The 24,866-nt window shown below is 47.2% G+C and overlaps 1 protein-coding gene across 1 annotated transcript in view; it reads left to right on the top strand.

Annotated features, from left to right (window-relative positions):
• LOC132381432 (sodium/calcium exchanger 3-like) overlaps nucleotides 1-24,866 on the top strand; it is a 587,903-nt gene that overhangs the window by 52,858 nt on the left and 510,179 nt on the right. The gene's annotated exons all lie outside the window — the stretch shown is intronic.

Raw genomic sequence — 24,866 nt, 5'->3', positions numbered from 1 at the left:
CCACCACACAGTTTCCACAAGTCCTCAGAGTCCTGATTTGACTCGTCATCTCACATAGGCAACAGAAGCGAATACCCCCGCTATGGACTTCCATGGTGCCCCCCGACTCAGCCTCGCAGACACAGCACACACTGAAAGCAACCTGACTGCAGCGGATTCCGAGTCCGTCGAACCTCCGAGCCGATGACCATCCCTTCCGGCACAGCTTCTCTGAGCACCATCCTCTGTCGAGCGTATTAAGACGCCCCCACCAATGGCCACTGGCAATGTGACCCCGAGGACTGGGGGCCTGTTCTTCCCAGCAGAGACCTGGACCTCACAGCAGCAGCGGCAACAACGAAGAGGGCCCTCCTGGAGATTTCCAGATGTTCCTCTGTGCTCCGTGCTCCCATGTCCGTTTTCATCAGATTAGGATTGCGCACGGCACCCCCGCTTAACAAATAACATATCAGCTCTGGAGTGGCCGCTGCAAGCTGCATTGCGCCGCTATTTTGAACCGCCTTTTGAATCAAAACAGAATCAAAGAAAGACCACCCAAATTGGGCGTTCAACCAGTGTGCAAGAGGCAACAAACTGTGCAAATACAAAAAGAAGGAAATAACAATAATAAATAAATAAACAGAACATGAGATGAAGAGTCCTTGAAAGTGAGTCCATAGGTTGTGGGAACATTTCAAGTGAAGTTGAGCGCAATTATCCCCTTTGGTTCCAGAGCCTGATGGTTGAGGGGTAGTAACTGGCCTAAGGTAGGAGGAGTCAATTTTAGAAAACCTAGCACATTTATTTTTCAACATAGTCCCCTCCTACATTGACACACTTAGTCCAGCGGTCGTGGAGCATACGGATCATGGACCTTCAGAAAGTGTCCACAGCAGGGGTGATTGATAAGTTTGTGGCCTAAGGTAGAAGGAATCAGTTTTAGAAAACCCAGCACATTTATTTTTCAACAAAGTCCCCTCCTACATTTACACACTTAGTCCAGCGGTCGTGGAGCATACAGATCCCTTCCTTGTAGAAGTGGTCCAGAGCAGGGGTGATTGATGAGTTTGTGGCCTAAGGTAGAAGGAGATGAGTTATTAACTTCAAACTTTCTGCATTTTCACTCAGAGAGTTGACCTGCACGTGCATTTAACGAGAGCATCTTGCACCTCCAGGAGGTCCACAGCAGAGGTGATTGATAAGTTCGTGGCCCAAGGTAGAAGGAGATGATTTATACAGCTCTCGTTACATGCACGTGCAGTTCAACTCTTTGAGTGATAATGCAGAAAGTTTGAGGTTAATAACATCTCTGTCTACCTCAGGCCACGAACTTATCAATCACCCCCCTGCTGTGGACCACTTCTGGAGGTCCAAGATGCCGACTTCTACAAAGAAGGGATCCGTATGCTCCACGACCGCTGGACTAAGTGTGTACATGTAGAAAAAATAAATGTGCTAGGTTTTCTAAAACTGACTCCTTAGGCCACGAACTTATCAATCACCCCTCGTGCAAAATAATGTTAATAAATAAGTAAGTCAATATATGTTACTGAGAATATGAGCTGGGGGGGGTCCTTGAAAGTGAGTCCATAGGTTCTGGAATCAGATTTGAGGTGAGTTAAGTCACCCACATGCTGGTTCAGGAGCCTAATGTCTGAAGGGTAATAACTATTCCTGAACCTCCCTCCTTTTGGTAGCAGTGAGAAAAGATCATTGTCTGGATGGTGGGGGTCCGTGATGATGGAAGCTGCTTTCTTGTGTCACTGCTCCGTGTAGATGGTGTACATAGCACTGCTGAGGTCAGAGAGGGAAGGGGGTCTTCCTCCCACTTCCCTGCTTTGCCATTGCATAGACTGTTGGCGTTTCAATCACGCAGGGCTCTTCCGTTCAGGAATATGCCGCGGAAAATGGATATTTTCCGGAGTGAGATGCGATATTGACCATTTCTAGCACGTCACCTTACTTCATAGTTTCCAATGGACATCTTGTCGGATCGGTCGATGAGGAAACAAGAAACTTATTTTCGAGTCTGGAGCTGCTATGTCAGGTGAAACTTTCAGGTCCTGGCCTTCCATTTCACTTGTTGTCCTGTCCTTGTCGTGGAAGCTGTGAGTTTCGGACGCGTTGTTTTGGATTAGTTTATAGATCGTTTACAACGTGTCAGAAAGTGAGTGGATGAAATTTTCATGTTTCTAAACAGGCATGTATGACTTTAAGCTTTGTGAATGTGATTGGAGCCGAGACTGGACTGACCAGCTAGATTTCTGACTCTTCCCCCTCCTTTGCAGCAGAGTATTAAGATTTCAGTCATTATATCATTTAGTCCTCTGCTTCCACCTGAAAGTTCTGAAGGATTTTTTTACAGAGCCAGTTTCCATAAGACCATAAGATGTAGGAGCAGAATGAGGCCATTTGACCCATCGAGTTTGCTCTGCCTTTTCATCGTGCCCTGACCAATTAAGAATTTATCACCCTCTGCCTTAAATATACATAAAGATTTGGCCTCTGCCGCTGCCTGTGATAAGATTCACCTCTCTCTCTGGCTAAAGAAATTCCTCTTCATTTCTGTTCTAAAAGGCCTCCCCTCTATTCTGAGACTATATTCTCTGGTCTTAGACTCTCCACTTTTTCCAAGGCCTTCCAACATTCAATAGGTTTAATTGAGGTCACCCTTCATTCTTCTGAATTCAAGTGAATATAAGCCCAGAGCTATCAAAGGCTCTCCATATGACAAACTAGTCAATCCTGGAACCTCCTTCGAACCCTCCCCAGTTTCAGCTCATCCTTCTAAGATAAGGGGCCGAAATCTGCTCGCAATACTCCAAGTGATGCCTCACCAGTGCTTTATAAAGTCTCAACATTACATCCTTGCTTTTGTATTCTAGCCCTCTTGAAGTGAATGCCTTCCTCACCACAGACTCAACCTGAAATTTAACTTTTAGGGAATCTTGCATAAGGACACCCATGACCTTCTGCACCTGAGATTTCTGTATTTTCTCTCCACTTGGAGAATAGTCAACCCTTTCATTTCTTTGCCCATTCTCCTGATCTGTCTGTCCTTCTACGGAAACGAGCAGTCAACGTTTCAGGCCGAGGTCCTTCGTCAGGGCCTGAAACGTTGACCACTCATTTCCACGGATGCTGCCCGACCTGCTGAGTTCCTCCAGCGTGTTGAACATGTTGCTTTGACCACAGCATCTGAAGTGTACTTTGCGTTTACTGTCTTTCCTTCTGTAGTCTCTCTGCTCCCTCAAAATTACCTGCCCCTCCATCTTCATATCGTCTACAAGTTTTGCAATGAAACCATCAATTCCATCATCCAGATCATTGACATATAACGTGAAAAAAGGAATTGGTCCCTGTGGAACAGCACTAGTCACTGCAGCCAGCCAGAGAAAGGCTCCCTTTACTCTTTGCCTCCTGCCAATCAGCCACTGCTTTATCCATGCCAGAATCTTTCCTGTAGTACATGCGCTCGTAGCTTGTTAAGCAGCCTCATGTATGGCAACTTGTCAAAAGCCTTCTGAAAGTCCAAGTCCACAACATCAACCGATTCTCCTTTGTTTATCCTGCTCGTTATTTCTTCAAAGGTTTGCAACAGATTTGTCAGGCAAGACTTTCCCTTGAGGAAACCATGCTGACTTACGACCTATTTTATCACGTGCCCCCAAGTCCCCTGAGACCTCATCCTTAATAATCGACTCCAACATCTTCCCAACGAATGAGGTCAGACTAACTGGCTTATAGTTTCCTTTCATCTGCCTCTCTCCCTTCTTGAAGAGAGGAGTGACATTTGCGATTTCCCAGTCCTCCGGAACCATTCCAGAATCTGGCGGTTCTTGAAAGATCACTACTAGTGCCTCCGCAATCTCTTCAGTCACCCTTTCAGAACTCTGGTGTGTACACCATCTGGTCCAACTGGCTTATCTGACTCCAGACCTTTCAGTTCCCTGCATCTTCCTTTCCCAAATTGATCCAGGATTCGCACTGTCTGGATCAAGCGTCATAATCTCTATGTTACCAAGCTTTTTGGCCCCAGTTCTGCAGAAGGATTTCTAACTTGAGCCTTTAATTCTGTTTCTCTCTCCACCTCAGTGCTCTCAGCTCTTATTGTCAAATTTTCAGCAAGTTATAAGTTTTTCTGATTTTTCATTTAGGACCTTCTTGTCTTCCATTTTCATCTGATCAATATCTCTAAATTCTTTCTCAAAGGCACTAACATCATCACCCCCATTTTGAAGGCACATATAAAGCAGTAACATCTATCATGCTCTTGCATCATTAATCTGGCATTATGTTCCTGAGTGGCTCCCTGGTGTCTTATCAATCAGAAATGAATGTCAGAGAATATTAGGGGAGCTGACCAAGTGATTACCAAAGGGCTGCATGCTAGACCATCATTGGCAGAGAGATTAGATGCAAGGGCAAGGAGCAAAAGACTGGAATGAGAAAGCTGAAATGGGGGGAGGCAGGGGAAGGAGGCGAGGTGAAACTACACGGGTGAGAAAAGTAAAGGGCTGGAGAAGAAGGAAACTGATAGGAGAAGAGAGTGGACCATAGGAGAAAGGGAAGGAGGATAGGATGAGCGAGCTAGAGCTTTTCTTTTTGGAGAAAAGAAGGATGAACAGTGACTTGATAAAGGTGTACAAGATGGTGAGGCATAGATTGAGTGGAAAGTCAAAGACATGTTTTCCCAGGCCTGGGTGGTGGGGATCCCTGATGATGGACGCTGCTTTCTTGTGCCAGTGTTTCATATGGATGTGCTTAGTGGTTGAGAGGGCTTTACCCTTGATGGACTGGGCTACATCCACTACTTTTTGTAGGACTTTCCATTCAAGACCATTGGTGTTTCCATACCAGGCTGTGATGCAACCAGTCAATATACGCTCCACCGCACTTCTATAAAAGTTTGAGGAATTTTTAAATGACGTGCCAAATCCTTGCAAACATCTAAGAAAGCAGAGGCACGGCCACCCTATCTTTGTAATGCCACTTAGGCTCTGGTCCCAGTATAGATCCACTGAAATAATAACACCGAGGAAATTAAAGTTTATGACCCTCTCCACCCCTGATTCCCCCCCTTGAGGATTGACTCATGGACTTCTGGTTTCCTCCTGAAGTCAATAATCAGCTTGTAGGTCACGCCGACATTGAGTGACCTCTAGGGGTGGAGGTAGAGGCAGATATATCGGGACATTTAACAGACTCTGAGGTAGGCACATGGGTGGAGGAAAAAATGTAAGAAGGAAGGGTTAGATTGATCATGGAGTAGGTAAAAGGGTCGGCACAACACGGTGGGCCGAATGGCCTGTACCCTGCTGTTCTATGTTCTAATTAGAGGAGGGGTTAAAGGGATGGAGAAGGTTTCAGAGACAGATGGGGAAGAGCCAGAACTTGGAGAGATCTGTAAGCGAGGATGAGAAATGTCATTCCTTCAGCTAAGAGCCAGCGCTGTCAACTGGCACAGAGATAATGGGTAAGCAGGAATTAGTGAGAATCAGTACACAGGCATCAGAGCTTTAAATCACCTCAGCACAATGGAGAGAAGATTAACTTGCCATTCCGTTTCAGTAACTCCCCCTCTTCCCTTGCCTCTAAAGGATCCCACTATTTCTTTGGACTCTTTTATGTTTTATTTATGTATAATTGCCTATATTGGTTAGATCAAAGTACCCAGCCTGGTTTCTACTGCATTCAGGACCTGATATTCGCTAAAATTCATTTTTCTTTATTTGTTTTGGTCTTAATTGTTCTTATAGACCTCATTGTTCCAGCTTTGTCCGACCAGTTTTTCCTTCCTTTGGGCATGTGAACGGTTTCACCTGTTCTATCCTTGCTCTGAAGGCTACTTTAAACCCAATTATTTTTTGGCTTCCCTATCTGGGCAAGAAATGTACTGAAAGTTGTGGTGCATACATGAAGTTGTAGTCCTAATAAATCTACTGATTTCCAATCACTTGCACAGCAGGGACAATTTGCAGTAAGTAATTACCCTACCAGCCTGCACGTGGGAGGAAACTGGAACATCTGGGAGGATAGTCCATGGGGTCACCAGTAGAATCCGTGTAAACCTCATGTACAACTTGCACCCGAGATAAGGATTGAACCCACGTTGCTGGAGCTGTGAGCCAGCAGCTCTACCTTACTGCCTAGTAATCCATAACTGTGGATTACATAGTGGTTAGCACGACAATATTGCAGCTCCGGGGCATCAGAGTTTGGGGTTCAAACCCAGCCATCCCCTGTAAGGAGTCTGTACAACTTCCCTGTGTGGGTTTCCTCTGGGTGTTTCGCTTTCCTCCAACAGTCCAATGACGAACCGGCTGGTAGGTTAATCGGGCATTGAAAATTGCCCCGTGATTAGGCTTGGGCTGAATTGTGGGTTACTGGGTGGTACAGCTCAGAGGGCCAGAAGGGCCTATACCACTCTATATCTCTAAATTAATAAATCAACACATAGCTTGAGAACGTGGAATCTTTAGATGGATAATATATACAATTTTTTTGTGTTTAAAAGATTCTGGGATTTCTTGTTGATATAGAATCTCCAATTTAGAGATTCTATATACACACACATAAATATCTATATCTCTCTAGATATATGAGATCTATGTTCTCAATATTATTTATTTGTATTTGCACAGTTTGTTGTCTTTTGCACATTGGCTGTTTGTCTTTTTTTGTGTGTGTTTTTTTCATTGATTCTATTGTATTTATTTTGTATCTACTCTGAATGCCCACAAGAAAGTGAACCTCGGGGTAGTATATGGTGACACCTATGTACATACGTCTGATAATAAATTTACTTTGAACTTTGGGATATGGAATCTCCAAATTGAATATGTATGTTAGAGATGGATGGGGAACTTCTGAACCAAGTGGCAGTGCCAGAAGTATAAGATCTTTGTATCAGCCAAGTGTGAGATCCATAATCTGACTACATTTCCCAGTCCATCTGAGTTACTGAAGCGAATTGCTGGTATTCTCACCAACGGCGAGACCCCAGTGCTGTCATCAGTGTTTTTATGAGTAGCTGCCTTTAATAGGACAACACTCTGTAACTGATTGCTTGGCCATTGCCAATTCTAACAGACTCCTGAATCAATAACTGGAGACGTTCCAAGCCACTATCAGTATATAGGAAATACCGTAGGGTGAATGCATAATTGTGATCTCTCAGGTGTGATGCAATCTATATTGTCTGACTGCTTTCCATTTTACACATTCTGTGTTTCCTTCCCCTGACTACTGAAGAGAAGCACATAAGAACGAGGAGGATGATTGCATTGGCTGCATTGGCAGCCCCAAGAGCCTGCTCCACTCTTCGACAAGATCGCGGTTGATTAGATCTTGCTCTCTCAGCTTTTGTGCCTGTTCACTATACCCCTTCATATCACCCTGAGGACCAGTAATCTATCTTGCCTTGAATGTGATTTGGCCTCTGCAGCTTCCTGGGTAGAGGATTCCACAGGTTGACAGTGGAAATGCATTCATCCTTCTGAAATTGTGCCCCCCACTTCTAGATTGTCCCATACGGGGAAACGTTCAGCATTTACAGTGGTGCCACCCCAGGATTCGATAGGTTTAAATAAAATCACCTCACATCTTTTTTTTCAATGTGAAGAAGATGGCAAGCTGTTCAAATACAGAAAGGAAAAAAACCAAGATAATAAATAAACAATAACTACCGGGAACATGAATTGTAGAGTCCTTCGAAATGAGTTCATAGGTTGTTGAATCTGTTCCTGCTCCACTGCCTTCCCTACCCTCTTTATATGGTTACGGGATTACCTTGAGTCAGTGGTCTGGGCCGTTTTCAAGAACTCACCTGAGGATCACAACAGACTTTATTAAATCAGCTGTGGATGAGTGTGTCCCCATGAAATTGTTCTGGGCTTTCTCCAATCGGAAGCCCTGGGCGAACAATGAAATCCAGAACCTGCTGGGAGCCAGGTCAGTGGCATTCAAGTCTGGAGGTCAAGAAGACTACAAGAGGTGCAAGTATGACCTCTGGAAAGCCATCTCACGGGTGAAGTGGAGGTTCTGGACTAGACTGGGATCAACGAGGGATGCCCGACAAGCTGTGGCAGGGATTGAATGTCCTAACCTCCTGCAAAGTTAACTCTTGTGACACAGGGGACAGTAGAGCTTTGCTTCTGGATGAGCTCGGCATCGAGCTCATCCAGAAGCAAAGCTCTACTGTCCCCTGTGTCACAAGAGTTAACTTCTGTGCTCACTTTGACCACCAGAACAGAACAGAACAGGGAGGAATCATCGTGCGCCCCCATGTCTCCCGAGGATCCTTTGGTCTCAGTACCTGAAGATGACGAACAGACTGCCTTCAGGAGAGTGAATCCAAGAAAGCATCCAGTCCAGAAGTTGTACCTAGCCATGTACTGAAGACCTGTGCCGGCCAACTGGCTGGTTTGTTCGTGGATATTTTCAAACTCTCACTCTGACGGTGTGTGATACCCACCCGTTTCAATCAGGCTTCAATCGCACTGGTGCCCAAGAGTGCGATGTTGCCCAGTGGCACTTATATCCGCAGTGATGAAGTATTTTGAGAGGCTGGTGTTGAAGCCTATCAGCTCCTGTCTGAGTGGTGACTTGGGTCCACTCCAGTTTGCCTACCTGAGCAACAGGTCCACAGCAGATGCCACCTCCTTGGCTCTTCACACAACCCTGGAACATCTGGACAGCAAAGATGCAAACATCAGGGTGCTCTTTATCAATTACAACTCAACATTTAACACCATCATCCCCTCAAGACTAATCAGTAAACTCCAAGACCCCCTTGTGGAATTGGATCCTGGATTTCCTCACTTGTAGACCCCAGTCAGTTTGGATTGGCAAAAAAAATCTCCCCTCAATCTCTATCAGTACAGAAGCACCCCTGGGGTGTGTACCTAGCCCCTTGGTCTACGCACTACACACCTATGACTGTGTGGTTAAGAATTACTCCAATGCTATATACAAGTTTGCTGATGGCACCACTGTTGTGGGCTGTATCAGAGGTGGTGATGAATCAGCATTCAGTAGGGAAATTGAAAATTTGGATGAGTGGTGTGATAACAATAACCTCTCACTCAATGTCAACAAGACCAAGGAACTGATTGCAGGCTTCAGGAGAGGGAAACCAGAGGTCCATGAGTCAGTGATCATCAGAGGATCAAAAGCGGAGAGGGTCAGAAACTTTAAATTCCCGGGTATCACTATCACAGAGGACCTGACCTGGATCCTCATAGAAGTCTAATTGTGAAGAAAGCACGACAGCACCTCTACGTTGTGAGGAGTCAGCGGAGATTCAGCATTTTGTCAAAAACCTTGGCAAACTTCTATAGATAAGTGCTGATTGGCTGCATCCCGGGCTGGTACGGGAACACCAATGCCTTTGAGTGGAAAATCCTACAAAAGGTAGTGGATTCAGCTCAGTACGTCACGGATAAGATCTCCCAACCATTGAGCACATCTACATGAAACACTGCCTGCCATAGGAAAGCAGCATCCATCATCAAAGATCCTCACCACCCAGGCCATGTACTCGCTGCTGCCATCTGGTAGAAGGTACAAGAGCCTCAGGACCCGCACCACCACATCCAGGAACAGTTACTATCCCTCAACTATCAGGCTCTAGAACAAAAGGGGATAACTACACCAATTTGAGGATTCTTATATCTTGCTATTTCATGCTCATTATTTATTGCTATTTATTTATATCTGCATTTGCACGGTTTGTTGTTCATTTAGCCTGTTTACAGTTACTGTTCTATAGGTCTACTGAGTATGCTCGCAGGCAGAAGAATCTTGTCGTGGTTTCTCGTGCCCCACAAATGACCAGCAGACGCAGAAGATTCTTCAAGAAGTGTTAAACTTTAATTTGCAAATCAAAGCTGAGACAGTCATTGAGCTAGTCGCTGATTGCCCACCGATCCTTGTACATAGCATTTTTTATAGCAATCTTCTGGTTTAATTGCATTAGCATATCCAATCGGTCTACAGTTGCGTATCACAAGTACATCTGCCACTATTGTATCTACCTGTTGACTTAATCATGTTCTAATCTACATCTCTTAGCTACCTCTCATTAACACCCCATTGTCTTCTTGTTTGGCTACATTCTTAAGTCACTGATGTCTTCAATAGTACAGAGACAATACAGGGATTTCATTCTCCTACTAAATTGGATACATACATAGCAAATAGCAAACACGAAGCTGACTACATAGTTTTGGTTACACAGCAAACAATGCAACTTTTATACTCCAGTAATCTCAGGGCTGTATATGATAACATGTATGTACTCTGATGATAAATTTTACTTTTAACTTTGCACTTTGAACTGGCTTTCTCCCTCCTGTCATGGAACCCCTGCCATGCGGGACATGCTCTCTTCTCGCTGGTGCCTCAGGACCCACCCCCTCCAGGTTCAGGAATAGTAACTACTCCTCAACCACGAGTCTCTTGGAAAAGGGAATAACTTCACTCGCCTCTTCCCTGACACGTTCCCATGACCTTTGGACTCATTTCCAAGGACTCGATAGGTTCTCCATCTGTGTAGTAGGCCTCCGTTAGTCTCAATAGACCATGGATTTGCGCCTTGGAAAGTTTCCAGGGTGCAAGCCTGGGCGAGGTTTTTTTTTGTGGAAGACCGGTAGTTGCCCAAGCTGCAAGTCTCCACGCCTCCAATGTTTACTTATTATTATTGATTATTATGCTATATTTCTGAAACCCAATTTCCACTGGGATCAATAAAGTATGTCTGTCTGTCAAGGGAAGGGCATTAGGACCCATACAGCTTGCTCAAGGACACACAGGCAGCCTCAGCCAGGGATCGAACTAGTGACCTTCCGATAACTAGACCAACGCCTTAACCACTTGGCCACTCACCAACGCACTCCATCCATCTATTTATTATTTTTCCTTTTGTACCTGCTTGTCTTTTACACATTGGCTGTTTGTCCTGTTTCATTGATTCTATCGCGTTCCTTGGATTTACCCGCAAGGAATTGAATATACCTTGATAATAAATTTACTTAGGGCTTGGGTCTGCCTGTGGAATGGCTCCCCGTACATGGAGTGATTTGTCTGCATGGCACGCAGACAGAAGCTTTTCACTGTCTCTCTGGAGAGTAATCCAATTACCAATCTATCCCTCAGTCGCGATGGAGGGAAGCGCCGAGTTTCTTCGGTGTTTTTTTCAGTTCCAGATAGCCCAGGCGTGGTGCCGAGACGCAAGCGAGGGAATCCCGACTGTAAGGAGCGCCATATACGCCAGGTTTTACGGTAGTGCCGGGGCTGTCAGTCTGTTCTGTGCGTTCAATTAATAATTTCACACCGCTTCCGACAACCTGCTGCCTGTTCTGACACGGTCCCCACTGCGCGGTGCTCGCTAACGCTCCGCTGTGTCACACGTTCCCTGGGAATCCCCCGTGGTTTCGCGGAATTAGCTGCGCTTCCCGGGAATTATTCCACCCCACACGTTTGTTTTCGCTACGGACTGGCTGTTCCCGGTGGCCGGGATTTCTCTCTGCTGGTGATCGACGCGGCAGCCCCGGGGTCTCCCCCGTCCCGGCGAATCACCTCGTGTCGAGGCGGGGGCTCCGGCGGCTGGCGCGCCGCGAATCCCGGGGTCTTCCCCAGCTCCGCGCCAGGAAATCCCAGCGTCGCTGGTGACCCCGCTCTCCGCCCGGTGACTGTGAGTAAACTAGAGGGGAGGGAAGGGGGGATTCTCCTTAGGAGGGTGTTAATCTTCCTCTGAGGAAGCGAGGAGGGAATCTTTCTCAGGAGGGGAGGGGGTTAATCTTCCTCTGGGAGGCGAGGGGGAATCTTCCTCAGGAGGGGAGGGGGATTAATATTCCTCTGACTAGGCGAGGGGGAATCTTCCTCAGGAGGGGAGGGGGATTAATCTTCCTCTGACTAGGCGAGGGGGAATCTTCCTCAGGAAGGGAGGAGGATTAATCTTCCTCTGAGGAGGCGAGTGGGAATTTTGCTAAGAAGGGGAGGGGGTTAATCTTGCACAGAGGAGGCGAGGGGGAATTTTGCTAAGAAGGGGAGGGGGTTAATCTTGCACAGAGGAGGCGAGGGGGAATTTTGCTAAGAAGGGGAGGGGGTTAATCTTGCACAGAGGAGGCGAGGGGGAATTTTGCTAAGAAGGGGAGGGGGTTAATCTTGCACAGAGGAGGCGAGGGGGAATTTTGCTCAGAAGGGGAGGGGGTTAATCTTGCACAGAGGAGGCGAGGGGGAATTTTGCTCAGAAGGGGAGGGGGTTAATCTTGCACAGAGGAGGCGAGGGGGAATTTTGCTCAGAAGGGGAGGGGGTTAATCTTGCACAGAGGAGGCGAGGGGGAATTTTGCTCAGAAGGGGAGGGGGTTAATCTTGCACAGAGGAGGCGAGGGGGAATCTTCCTCGGGGGGGGGGGCGGTTGAGATAAACATCAAGCTCAAAATTCAGAGGGCAGCAAGAAAGGTACGGCTTGGCAGGCATCTCCTTACTCTCGCGCCCCCCCTCCCCCAAGGGTCTGGGGACCTCCATCTTCCCTCCTCCCCCTCTATCTGCTGCAGCGCTTCCATATTGATGAAGCTGTGGGTCCGGCTCGTATCTCGGCCGCTTTGCATGGGAACACTCCGTCCCCACCTGCCCCTGCCGATCGGAATCTCTAGATTGGTGGATTTTTGACGCATGGTTCACTCCCCACACGAGGGCTGTCTGCGGTAATTATACTAGCAGTAGTAGGCCATTCGGCCCCTCTAGCCTGCTGGATGTTGATCTTCCACCTCAGTCAGCATCATTTTCCCGGAACACTTGGACATCTGTTTGGAATGAATTAAATGACCCAGGCTCCTCTGGGTTGGAGAATCCCAAAGATTAACCCTCCCTCTGCCCCAGCTTGGATATTTTCCCCTGTCTTTCTCCCCTCTTATTTCTGAGAGGGTGACCCCAGTTGTTGTCTCCTCAATCAGGAGGACCATCTTTCCCCTCTGCTTCTTCCACAGACACTGCTGGGCTGGCTGGGTTCTTAAAGCACTTTCTGCTTATTGCCAATTCCAGCACCTGCAGCTTGATTTGTTCTGCCCCTCCTCACCCCGCCCAGCCCCGTAAGGATTTGATGCTGCCCTCTGCCGGCATCGCTTCCATTTCCCGGCCATCCATGCTCACCCTGTCTTCCTGCCACCTGAGTAGTGATAGAGTTCCTCTTGTCCTTACCCACCACCCCAATCAGCGCCCACATCATTTGCCGCAAAGTCCGCCATCTCACCCCTTCTTCTTGGTTGGGGGGGGGGCAAGAAGTGAGATAGTCCAGCCAACACCCGGAGTTTTGGTTCATCAGCAGGTCTCTGGGGCAGGCAAGGTTGTGGGGCTGGAGGCGGCTCTGGTGTAGCGGAATGGGGTGATGGATCTGCCCACCGATCTTTAGGTGGGCGGTAGAGATGAATAATGAAATTGGGATGAATTGAGGGGGTGGATGGTAAGATTCAGCACCCCTGATCCCACCTCTGTGAAGCATTTGGATGCCAAGTGCAACAAGAGCTTGCATTTGCATCCAGTGGCCACTTTATTAGACACTGATACTGGGGGTATATTTTGTGGTCTTCTGCTGCTGTAGCCCATCCACTTCGAGGTTTCCTGTGTTGTGCACTCAGAGATGCTCTTTTGCACTCCACACCATAATGTGTGGTTATGTGAGCTAATGTCACTTCCTGTCAGCGTGAACCAGTCTGGCCATTCTCCTCTGACCTCTCTCATTAACAAGCCGTTTTTGCCCACAGAACTGCAGCTCGCTGGATTTTGTTTTTTTGTTTTTTGCACTTTTCTTTGTAAATTCTAGAGCAGGGCAGACATATGTGTACTCTGAAAATAAAATTTATGTTGAACTTTGAAAGCTATTCACTTATACAGCAGTACGCCAAAGGCTATTCAGCCCCCTCCCCCCCATTTACTAAAATCATGGCTGATCTCTTATTTATTTTAACGAGATACAACATGGAATGGGAGACCCTTCCAGACCCTCAAGCTGTGCCACCCAGCAACCCCTGAGTTAACCGCAGCCTAATCATTGGACACTTTACAGTGACCACTTAACCTACCAACCAGTACGTCTTTAGACTGTGGTAGGAAACCAGAGCACCTGGTACAGGTACAGAGCAGTGGAGACATCCCTGGGCCAGGGCAGGTGGCAGTGCAGACTTCCCTGGGCCAGGGCAGTCAGCAGTGCACACTTCCCTGGGCCAGTGCAGTCGGCAGTGCACACTTCCCTGGGCCAGTGCAGTCGGCAGTGCACGCTTCCCTGGGCCAGTGCAGTCGGCAGTGCACGCTTCCCTGGGCCAGTGCAGTCGGCAGTGCACGCTTCCCTGGGCCAGTGCAGTCGGCAGTGCACGCTTCCCTGGGCCAGTGCAGTCGGCAGTGCACGCTTCCCTGGGCCAGTGCAGTCGGCAGTGCACGCTTCCCTGGGCCAGTGCAGTCGGCAGTGCACGCTTCCCTGGGCCAGTGCAGTCGGCAGTGCACGCTTCCCTGGGCCAGTGCAGTCGGCAGTGTGGGTACACCAGTTGAGTTGCAGACAATCCCAAGGCAGAGTAATGTTGGTACCAGTCTGATGCAGGCAGACGCTTGACAACACAGATGTTCCTGGGAGACTGTGCATATCCCCAGGAAAGCCGCACGCGGCAGAGATTCCAGGTTCCCGTCTGCTCACCGTCCCTCACGGCTCATTTAATTTGTTGATTGAGATGTGCACGCGGAGCCGCGGGGCGTTTGTTCGAAGTGCAGCGACTGGAGTCAGCCACTGTGCTTAAGCAAGGCAGTTCTCACTTAGAGCAGAGCGGTGTAATCATCGGGGATCCCCAAGGCTGTGTGGGAGTGATTTAATAAATGTATTCCATATTAAACGTGCAGGAAGAAAGCTGGAAAATTGATTCAGAAGAGGAATCACAGGCTGTTTAAACTGTCTGTATTTTGCTTTTGCTGTTCAACCTTCAGCTGCGGTTGGTAAACCCTCCTCTGGAGCAGGATGGGTCTGGGCTTGTATTCTCTAGGATTCAGAAGAATGAGGAGTGACCTAATTGAAACTTACTAAGTGGTGAACGGCCTTGACAGAGTGGATACAGAGGGGAAGTTTCCTGTGGTGGGAGAGGCTAAGACCAGAGGACACAGCCTCAGAATAGAGGGCCCTCTCCTTAGAACGAAGATGAGGAAGAACTTCTTTAGCCAGAGGGTGATGAATCTGTGGGATCTGTTGCCACAGGCGGCTGTGGAGGCCAAGACTTAAGGCTGAGGTTGTGAGGTTCTTGATAGGTCAGGGATGGTGGGGAGAAGGCAGGAGATTGGGGCTGAGAGGGAAATAGATCAAGCATGATGAAATGGCTGAGCAGACTTGATGGCTCCTATACGATATTATCTTATGGTTTTCTTTATACCATGAACCGGTACCACGAACTGAGGGGTCCATGGACTGCAGGTTGGGAACTCCTTGCCCAAGAGAGTTCAACTCATGCATCGACTGCTATTGGCTTAAGTACCGAGCGAGCACTGCACCAGCAAAGGAGATTTTTCTCATCGGAGGCCAGTCACACGGGTCACAAGTCCCACTTTGTTTTTTTTTATCCCCTATTCTTCATTCATTCCTCGGGCTGATTCCCTTAAAATGAAACGGAGACGATCCAGGAATTAAAACCGTGGCTGTTTGTGGAAGCTGGCTGCTTGAAATTGGCCGCCCACGTTTTAGCGTAGAGGCCACCCAAGCATTGAGATCATCTTCCTACACAGGCTGAGGCTTTCTGAGGCTGTATATGGAGTCGAGTCAAGTTTATTGTCATTTAGCCAGATACATGCATACTGTCAAACGAGACAGTGTTTCTCCAGACTGGGGTGTAAAGCACGGTAGTACACATAACACACAATAATTTATGAAAGTAAAACCTACAGATGAATTAGAAACATACAGCAAAGTACGGGCTCTTTGGCCCACAAAGCTGTGCCGAACATGTCCTTACCTTAGAACTACCTAGGCTTTACCCATTGCCCTCTATTTTTCTAAGCTCCATGTAGCCATCCAGGAGTCTCTTAAAAGACCCTATCATATCTGCCTCCACCACCGCCACTGGCAGCCCATTCCATGCACTCACCACTCTCTGCGTTAAAAAAAACTTACCCCTGACATCTCCTCTGTACCTGCTTCCAAGCACCTTAAAACTGTGCCCTCTTGTGCTGGCCATTTCAGCCCTGGGGAAAAAGCCTCTGACTATCCTCACGATCAATGCCTCTCATTATCTTATACACCTCTATCAAGTCACCCCTCATCCTCCGTCGCTCCAAGGAGAAAAGGCCGAATTCACGCAACCTATTCTCATAAGGCACGCCCCCCCCAATCCAGGCAACATAAATCTCTGCAACCTTTCTATGGCTTCCACATCCTTCCTGTAGTGAGGCGACCAGAACTGAGCACAGTACTCCAAGTGGGGTCTGACCAGGGTCCTATAGAGCTGCAACATTACCTCTCGATGTACATATAATCAAAGTAATGTACACATAATCAAAGTAAAATGCATAAATTAAATATTGTGAGGTACAGAACAGATTAACCGGTAACGCTGTGAATGCGATGCGGCAGGGGGTTCAGAAGTCTAATGGCCTGAGGGAAGAAACTATTTCCCATCCTGACCGTCCTTGTCTTCATGCATTGGAGTCTCCTGTCTGATGGCAGAAAGTCAAAGAGGATGCTGGGTGGATGGGTGGGATCCTAAGGTTCTCTGCATACGCAGCGCTCCTGATAAGTGTCCCTGGTGGATGGTAGGGAGACCCTGTGATCCTCGGTCGTTCTCACAGTCCTTTGTAAAGACTTCTGGTCTGATGCTCGGCTGCTCCCATACTGGGTGGAGATGCAGCTCGTCAGGACGCCTGTGATCCTCGGTCGTTCTCACAGTCCTTTGTAAAGACTTCTGGTCTGATGCTCGGCTGCTCCCATACTGGGTGGAGATGCAGCTCGTCAGGACGCCTGTGATCCTCGGTCGTTCTCACAGTCCTTTGTAAAGACTTCTGGTCTGATGCTCGGCTGCTCCCATACCGGGTGGAGATGCAGCTCGTCAGGACGCCTGTGATCCTCGGTCGTTCTCACAGTCCTTTGTAAAGATTTCTGGTCTGATGCTCGGCTGCTCCCATACCGGGTGGAGATGCAGCTCGTCAGGAAGCTGTCAATGCTGCTCCTGTAAAATGCTGTTGAGATGGGGCGGTGGAGGGGGAGCCTCGCTTGCCTCAATCTCCTTAGGACATGGAGGCTCTGCTGTACCTTCTTGTTCATGGACCAGGTGAGTTCATCCGTGATGTGAACTCCTAGGGACTATTGTGAGGGGGCAATTGTGATCAGATTTACACGCACTTTGTGTAGCAGGTTCACACTAAAGCCTCCACAACTGGTGCACCATACCTGAGAAAGGAGGCGCTGGCTTTGGAGAAGGTCCAGAGGAGGCTCACGAGAAAGGGTTGAACATACCATATAAGAAACAGACACAAAATCCTGGAGGAACTCAGCAGGTCAGGAAGCATCTATGAAAATGAATAAAAAGTTGACATTTTGGGCTGAGACCCTTCCTCAGGACTGGAAAGGAATGGAGAAGTCACCAGAATAAAAAAAGATGGGGGTGGGGGGAAGAAGGAGGATAGCTAGAAGATGATAGGTGAAGACAGGTGGGTAGGAAAGATCAAGGGTGAGAGGAAGGAATCTGATTGGAGAGGAGTACGAGGAGTGTTTGATGGTGCTGGGTCTGTATTCACTGGAGAGCAGGCCCAACACTCCAAGGGATTCTCATCAAAACCTATCGAACATTGAAAGACCTGGATAGAGTGGACATGGAGGGCACCTTCCCAGTAGTGGGGGAGTCTAGGACCAGAGAGCGCAGCCTCAGAATACAAGGATGTCTTTTTAGAACACAGTTAACGAGGAATTTCTTTAGCCGGTGGTGGGGTGGGGTGGGGTGGGGGGGTGTTTGTTGTGAAGGTGTGGAATTCATTGCCACAATCGTCTGTGGAGGTCAAGTCGTTGGGTATATTTAAAGCGGAGGCTATCTAGTTCTTGATTTGTAAGGGCATGAAATACAGTACTGTGCAAAGGTTTTAGGCACTGTAGCTACAGTGCCTAGAAAAAAAGTATTCAATCACCCCCCCCCCCCCCAAAGTTTTCATGTTTTATGGTTTTATAACATTGAATCACGGTGGATTTAATTTGGCTTTTTTGACACTTCAACAGAAAAGACTAATGTCAAAGTGAAAATTAATTTCTGCAAATTGGACTGCATTTATTACAACAATTAAACACAAAATAATTGACAGCTTAATTACTCACCCCCTTCAAGTCAGTCTTTAGTAGAAGCACCTTTGGCAGCAATTACAGCCTCGAGTCTGTGTGGACAGGTCTCTATCAGCTTTGCACATCTGGACACTGCAATTTTCCCCCTTTCTTCTTTACAAAACAGCTCAAACTGTCGGATTGCATGAGTGAACAGTTTTTTTCAAGTCCAGCCACAAATTCTCAAATGGATTGAGGTCTGGACTCTGACTTGGCCACTCCAGGGCATTAATTTTATTGATTTTAACCCATTCCTTTGTAGCTTTGGCATTACGATTGGGGTCATTGTCTTGCTGGAAAATAAATCTTCCAAGTCATAGTTCTCTTGCAGACTGCATCAGGTGTTCCTCCAGGATTTCCCTGTATTTTCGCTGCATTCATTTTACCCCCTACCTTCTCAAGCCTTCCAGGGCCTGCCGCAGTGAAACATCCCCACAGCATGATGCAGCCACCACCGTGTTTCACGGTAGGGATGGTGTGATTTAAATGTGCGGTGTTTGCCTTACATCAAAAATAGCATTTAGTCTGATGGCCAGAAAGCTCAATTTTGGTTTCATCAGACCATAGAACCTTCTTCCAGCTGACTTCAGAGTCTCCCACATGCCTTCTGGCCAACTTGAACTGAGATTTCATGAGAGTTATTTTCATCAGCAGCTTTCTCTTTGCCACTCTTCCATAAAGCTGCGACCGGTGAAGCACCCGGGCAACGGTTGTTGTACGCGCAGTCTCTCCCATCTCAGCCACTAAAGCTTGTAACTCCTCCAGAGTTGTTGTTAGACCTGTTGGTGGCGACCTTCACTAGACCCCTTCTTGCACAATCACTCAGTTTTTGAGGGTGGCCTGCTCTAGGCAGATTTACAGCTGTGCCATATTCTTTCCGTTTCTTGATGATTGACCTAACTGTACTCCAAGTGACTTGGAAATTTTCTTGTATCCATCTCCTGACTTATGCTTTTTAGTAACCTTTTTGCAGAGTTGCTTGGAGTGTTCTTTTGTCTTCATGGTATAGTTTTTGACAGGATACTGACTCACCAGCAGCCGAACCTTCAGATACAGGTGTATTTTCACTACAAACAATTGAAAGAGCCGGTCTGCACACAGGTGATCTCCACTTAACCAATTATATGACTTCTGAAACCAATTAGCTGTACCAGCTAATTGTATGACTTGGTGTGTCAAACTAAAGGGATGAAAACTTATGCAATCAATACTTTTATAATTAATTTAAATCACTTTGTAGTGATCTGTTTTCACTTCGACACGAGTCTTGTTGATCAGTGTCAAAAAAAGAGTCAAATTTAATCCACTGTAATTCTTTTTTTATATAGGCATCCTTTAGTCTCATGAGACCATGGATTTGCACCTTGGAAGGGTTCCAGGACGCAGGCCTGGGCGGGGTTGTATGGGAGACCGGCAGTTGCCCAAGCTGCAAGTCTCCCCTCTCCATGCCACTGATGTTGTCCAGGGGAAGGGCAAGGGCTGATACAGCTTGGCTGTGGAGTCGTCACAGAGCAATGTGTGGTTAAGTGCCTTGCTCAAGGACACAACACGCTGCCTTAGCTGAGGCTCGAACTAACGACCTTCAGATCACTAGATCAATGCCTTAACCACTTGGCCACACGGTAACACTGTAATTCAATGTTGTAAAATAATAAAACATGAAAAATTCCAAGGGGGGGTGAATTCTTTTTATAGGCGCTGCATATGTGCCTATACATGTATATATATGTGTATATGCATATGTGCCTGTGTACTTTTTGCACAATACTGTATGCATGCTTGTACAGGTGCATAAGTGACCTTATTTTTGATCTGCATTCTTTTCGCCAAACTCATGAATAAGTGAGGCAACATTTCAATTTCTGTGACTTAATCTGCCATCCTGAAAAAGAGTCACTTAATGTGACTCATTTCTCCAACCTTTCAGTTCAAGATTATATATTTCCCCCAACCGCATAGTAACAACCTTAGTAAATGCCTTTTGATACATTGCGTCTACTTAACCGTTTGACAAGAAACATAGAAACATAGATAATCTACAGCACAATACAGGCCCTTCAGCCCACAAAACTGTGCTAAACATGTCCCTACCTTAGAAATTACCTAGGGTTACCCATAGCCCTCTGTTTTTCTAAGCTCCATGTACCTATCCAGGAGTCTCTTAAAAAGACCCTATAGTATCCGCCTCCACCACCGTTGCCGGCAGCCCATTCCACGCACTCACCACTCTCTGAATAAAATACTTACCCTGACATCTCCTCTGTACCTACTTCCAAGCACCTTACAACTGTGCCCTGTCGTGTTAGCCATTTCAGCCTTTGAAAAAGCCTCTGACTATCCACACAATCAATGCCTCTCATCATCTTATACACCTCTATCAGGTCACCTCTCATCCTCTGTCACTCCAAGGAGAAAAGTTCCGTGTTCACTCAACCTGTTTTCATAAGGCATGCTCCCCAATCCAGGCAACATCCTTGTAAGTGTCCTCTGCACCCTTTCTATGGTTTCCACATCCTTCCTGTAGTGAGGCGACCAGAACTGAGCACAGTACTCCCAAGTGGGGTCTGACCAGGGTCCTATATAGCTGCAACATTACCTCTCTGCTCCTAAACTCAATCCCATGATTGATGATGGCCAATGCACCGTATACCTTCTTAACCACAGAGTCAACCTGTGCAGCAGCTTTGAGCGTCCTATGGACTCGGATCCCAAGATCCCTTTGATCCTCCACACTGCCAAGAGTCTTAACCATTAATACTATATTCTTCTATCATATTTGACCTACGAAAATTAACCACTTCTCACTTATCTGGGTTGAATTCCATCTGCCACTTCTCAGCCTAGTTTTGCATCCTATCAATGTCCCGCTGTAACCTCAGACAGCCCTCCACACTATCCACAAAACCCCCAACCTTTGTATCATCAGCAAATTTACTAACCCATCCCTCCACTTCCTCATCCAGCTTACATACTTAAACATATTCTGTCATATCTATCTGACATCATTTCCCGATTAGAATTCCATGTTGATTCTGTCTAATCTGATGATGATCTTTTTCTAAACGACCCGTTACCATGCCCTCAGTAATGGATTCCGATGATTGCCAGATTAATATCTGTTCCCTTTTCCCTCACGTTTCTCTTTTGGGATTATTTCCTAGATTACTACAGTAGCATCACGTAATGAGTATGTAATTGGCTTGGGACGCCTTGTGCCTGAGAAATGTTCTCTTATTGAAGCTGCAACCTTTTCTTGGGCATGAGGAGCAATTGTGTCAGCACTTTTTCTCATTTTGGTTGGACAGGATCATCAGTATTGCTCCCAAAGTAATGCAGATAGGCTCAGAGCAGTGTACTTCAACGAGTTGCACCCCTCTCCCCTTCACCATCACTCATTCCCGTTTCCCTTTCATAAGAGAAAATCTGCAGATGCTGGAAATCCAAGCAACACACACAAAATGCTAGAGGAACTCAGCAGGTCGGGCAGCATCTATGGAAAGCTGTACAGTCAACACTTCTGGCTGAAACCCTGGAGCTTGGCCTGAAAAGTCAACTGTATTTTTCCATAGATGCTGCCTGGCCTGCTGAGTTCCTCCAGTGTTTTGTTGCTGCCAATTCCCTTACTCACCTTATCTGCTTACCTGCTCATCACCTCCCACTGGCGCTCCTCCCCCTTCCCTTCCATATTCTCCTGTCCTCTCCTGTCAGATTCCCCCTTCTCCAGCTCTTTATCACTCACACCAATCAGCTTCCCAGCTCTTTATGTCACCCCCCTCCCCTCTCCCAGTTTCACTGACCACCTTGCACTTCTTCCTCCCCTCCCCACCCCACCCCCCGCCGCCCTCTTGGTCTGACTTCTCATCTTTTGTTTCCAGTCTTGATGAAGAGTGTCGGCCGGAAACGTCGACTGTTCACTCTTTTCCATGCTGCCTGGCCTGCTGAGTTCCTCCAGCGTTGTGTGTGTGTTGCGTGCATCATTCCTGGTCATACACTCCTCTCCCAGCCCCCTTCCTCCCAATGTTGAGCCTGCAGATGGTCCCTGGAAGGACAGACACCCCAGGGCAAAATGTAGTCAGGCCTTCTGCAAGCAGCTGATTTACTCTTCGGGGATAACACATCTCACCCCCACCCCTCCGCCTCATCCTCGCCCAGAGCAACACATGCCGCCAATACATTACACCCTCCAGGGCTTTGCGTAGTGGGTTTGCTCGTTTGTTATTGCGCCTGCTGTGAGGGCAATCATGGCCTTTCCATGACGATCATTGTTCTAAATCGTCTTCTCCTGGGCAGAGTCTTTACAAGACGGGTGAACCCCAGCCATTATCAATACTCTTCAGAAATTGTCTGCCTGGCGTCAGTGGTTGCATAACCGGGACTTGTGATCTGCACCGGCTGCTCCAGTGACTTCATGTGATCCTGACTGGGGTTGTTGGGGGGGGGTGGGGGGCATAGCTAAGCAGGTGCTACGTTGCCCAAGTATGACCTGTAGGTTAGCAGAGGGAAGGAGTGCCTTACACCTCCTTCGGTAGTGACGGATCTCCGCCCCCCGTGGAGGGTACGCGGTGCATATATCCCCAGAGAAATCCACACATCCTCCACCCCCCACCCCCCAGACAACTCCGCGTCCATTCTCAGACCAGTAAAGGCACCCTTTATCGCAATGCAAATGCCAGAAGGGGTGCGAATGCCCTCCTTGTCGTTGCCAAGGCCAACACGCATCTTCTCCTTTCCCCCTTTCCTCTCCACCACCCACCACCCCCTGGCCCCAGGCAGTACTCACCGCAGAACTGAAAGCACAACTCCAGGGAGGTGTTTACACTTGCCCAGAGCAGGACCTGCACCTCCCCAGACAGTGCAGCACGTGTGCAGCTCAGGGTTGTGTAGATATCCACAGCAGAATTAAACGCCAGGGTAGTGTCGGCTGAGGTACATCGTCCAAGTCATTGTACACTCCCTACGAAATGAGTGAAAACCCAAATCCTGTCAGTCTAATTGATTTGCCTCACCATTAATCCCGACAAAGGGCATTGACTTACCTCAGAGTCAGACAGACCTTTCCCCTGGCCACAGGTTAGCGTAATGCTATTATGGCGCCTGTGACCTGGGTTCGATAGCTGCCGCTACCTGTACGGAATTTGTACCTTCTCCCCGTGACTGCGTTGCTTTGCTCGGGGTGCTCCGGTTTCCTCCCGCTGCCCAAAGACGAACAGGTCACGCGGGTGTAATTGGGCAGCAGGGGCCTGAGGGGCCTGTCACCTTGCTGTATCTTTAAATAAAATAAAATAAAAATATTCACAGTCAATACAGGCAGTCCCCAGGTTACGAATGAGTTCCATTCCTGAGTCCGTCTTTAAGTTGGATTTGTACGTAAGTTGGAACAGGGACATCCAGTATTACCGTATTTAGCGTCAGTCAAACATTTGTCTTAGTATATAGTCTATATTTTACCTTTCTATGCAAATAAAACACTTAAGAAACATATGTATTTCAATAATTAAACCACTGTGTTGCTTAGTAATAATGGTAGCTTTCATTGGGGCAGGGCCTTTCACATGCTCCATTATTCTCACTTTATCCTTTAAAATTGTTCTGATTGTTGACCGACTGTAGCCTAACGCTTTTCCAATGACTGATGGCGTTTCACCTCTTTCCAATCGCTTTATTATTTCTACTTTATTTTCAATCACGTTGTTTTTCCAACTACAGAACCAAAAACTGCAGATTTTGTGTTCTATTGCTGAGCAGCAGTGACCCGTCTGATTGGCCAATCAGAGTTCTCTTTGGGAACTAGTTGACTTGATCAGCATTTCTGATCTGGCTATTGTTCGCGATCGCACTTAATAAAAAAAATACAGCAGCAGACGCGGGCGGTGGGTCTTGTGCTGCTCCGGGTCCTAAAGTCCACCCGCACTGAGACAGGTTAAATGGTACAAGTGGGGGAGGTGCTGACTGGAAAAGTGGGGGGGGGGGGGTTCAGGGTAAATCTTGCTAAGAAATATTTAAGCCAAATACAGTTACACACTCAACACAGTGTTAACGGCAATGACTTAAAATGACGGACAGCGTCGTGATCTGACTTAAAATGGCGGATGGCGTTCTCCTCCCTCCGTTCGTAAGTATGAGTCGTCTGTAAGTTGGACATTCGTAACTCGGCGACTGCCTGTACAATAAAGACACTTATTGTATCAGGCATTTCCAGGCACTGTCCCACAATATTGCTCCTTCTTCAAAGTTCATAATAAATTTATTATCTAAGTATGTTTATGCCACCATATACAACCCCAACATTGATTTTACTGCAGGAGAATAAAGGAATACAATAGAAATGATAAAAATAACCATAAATAACATGCAACCAGTGTAGAAAAGAAGACAAATTGTGCAAATAGCTTTAAAAAAAATGGTGGCATGGTAGCGTAGACAACGCTTTACAGTACAGGCGACCCAATTTCCACTGCGGTCTGAAAGGAGTTTGTACGTTCTCCCCGTGACCGCATGGGTTTCCCCCGGGTGCTCCGGTTTCCTCCCACAGTCCAAAAGCATACTGGATGG

This window comes from Hypanus sabinus, chromosome 26, assembly GCF_030144855.1.
Source record: "Hypanus sabinus isolate sHypSab1 chromosome 26, sHypSab1.hap1, whole genome shotgun sequence".
Lineage (NCBI taxonomy): Eukaryota > Metazoa > Chordata > Chondrichthyes > Myliobatiformes > Dasyatidae > Hypanus > Hypanus sabinus.
Note: the sequence above shows the minus strand (reverse complement) of the source record. Positions and strands in the feature narration are given on the sequence as shown.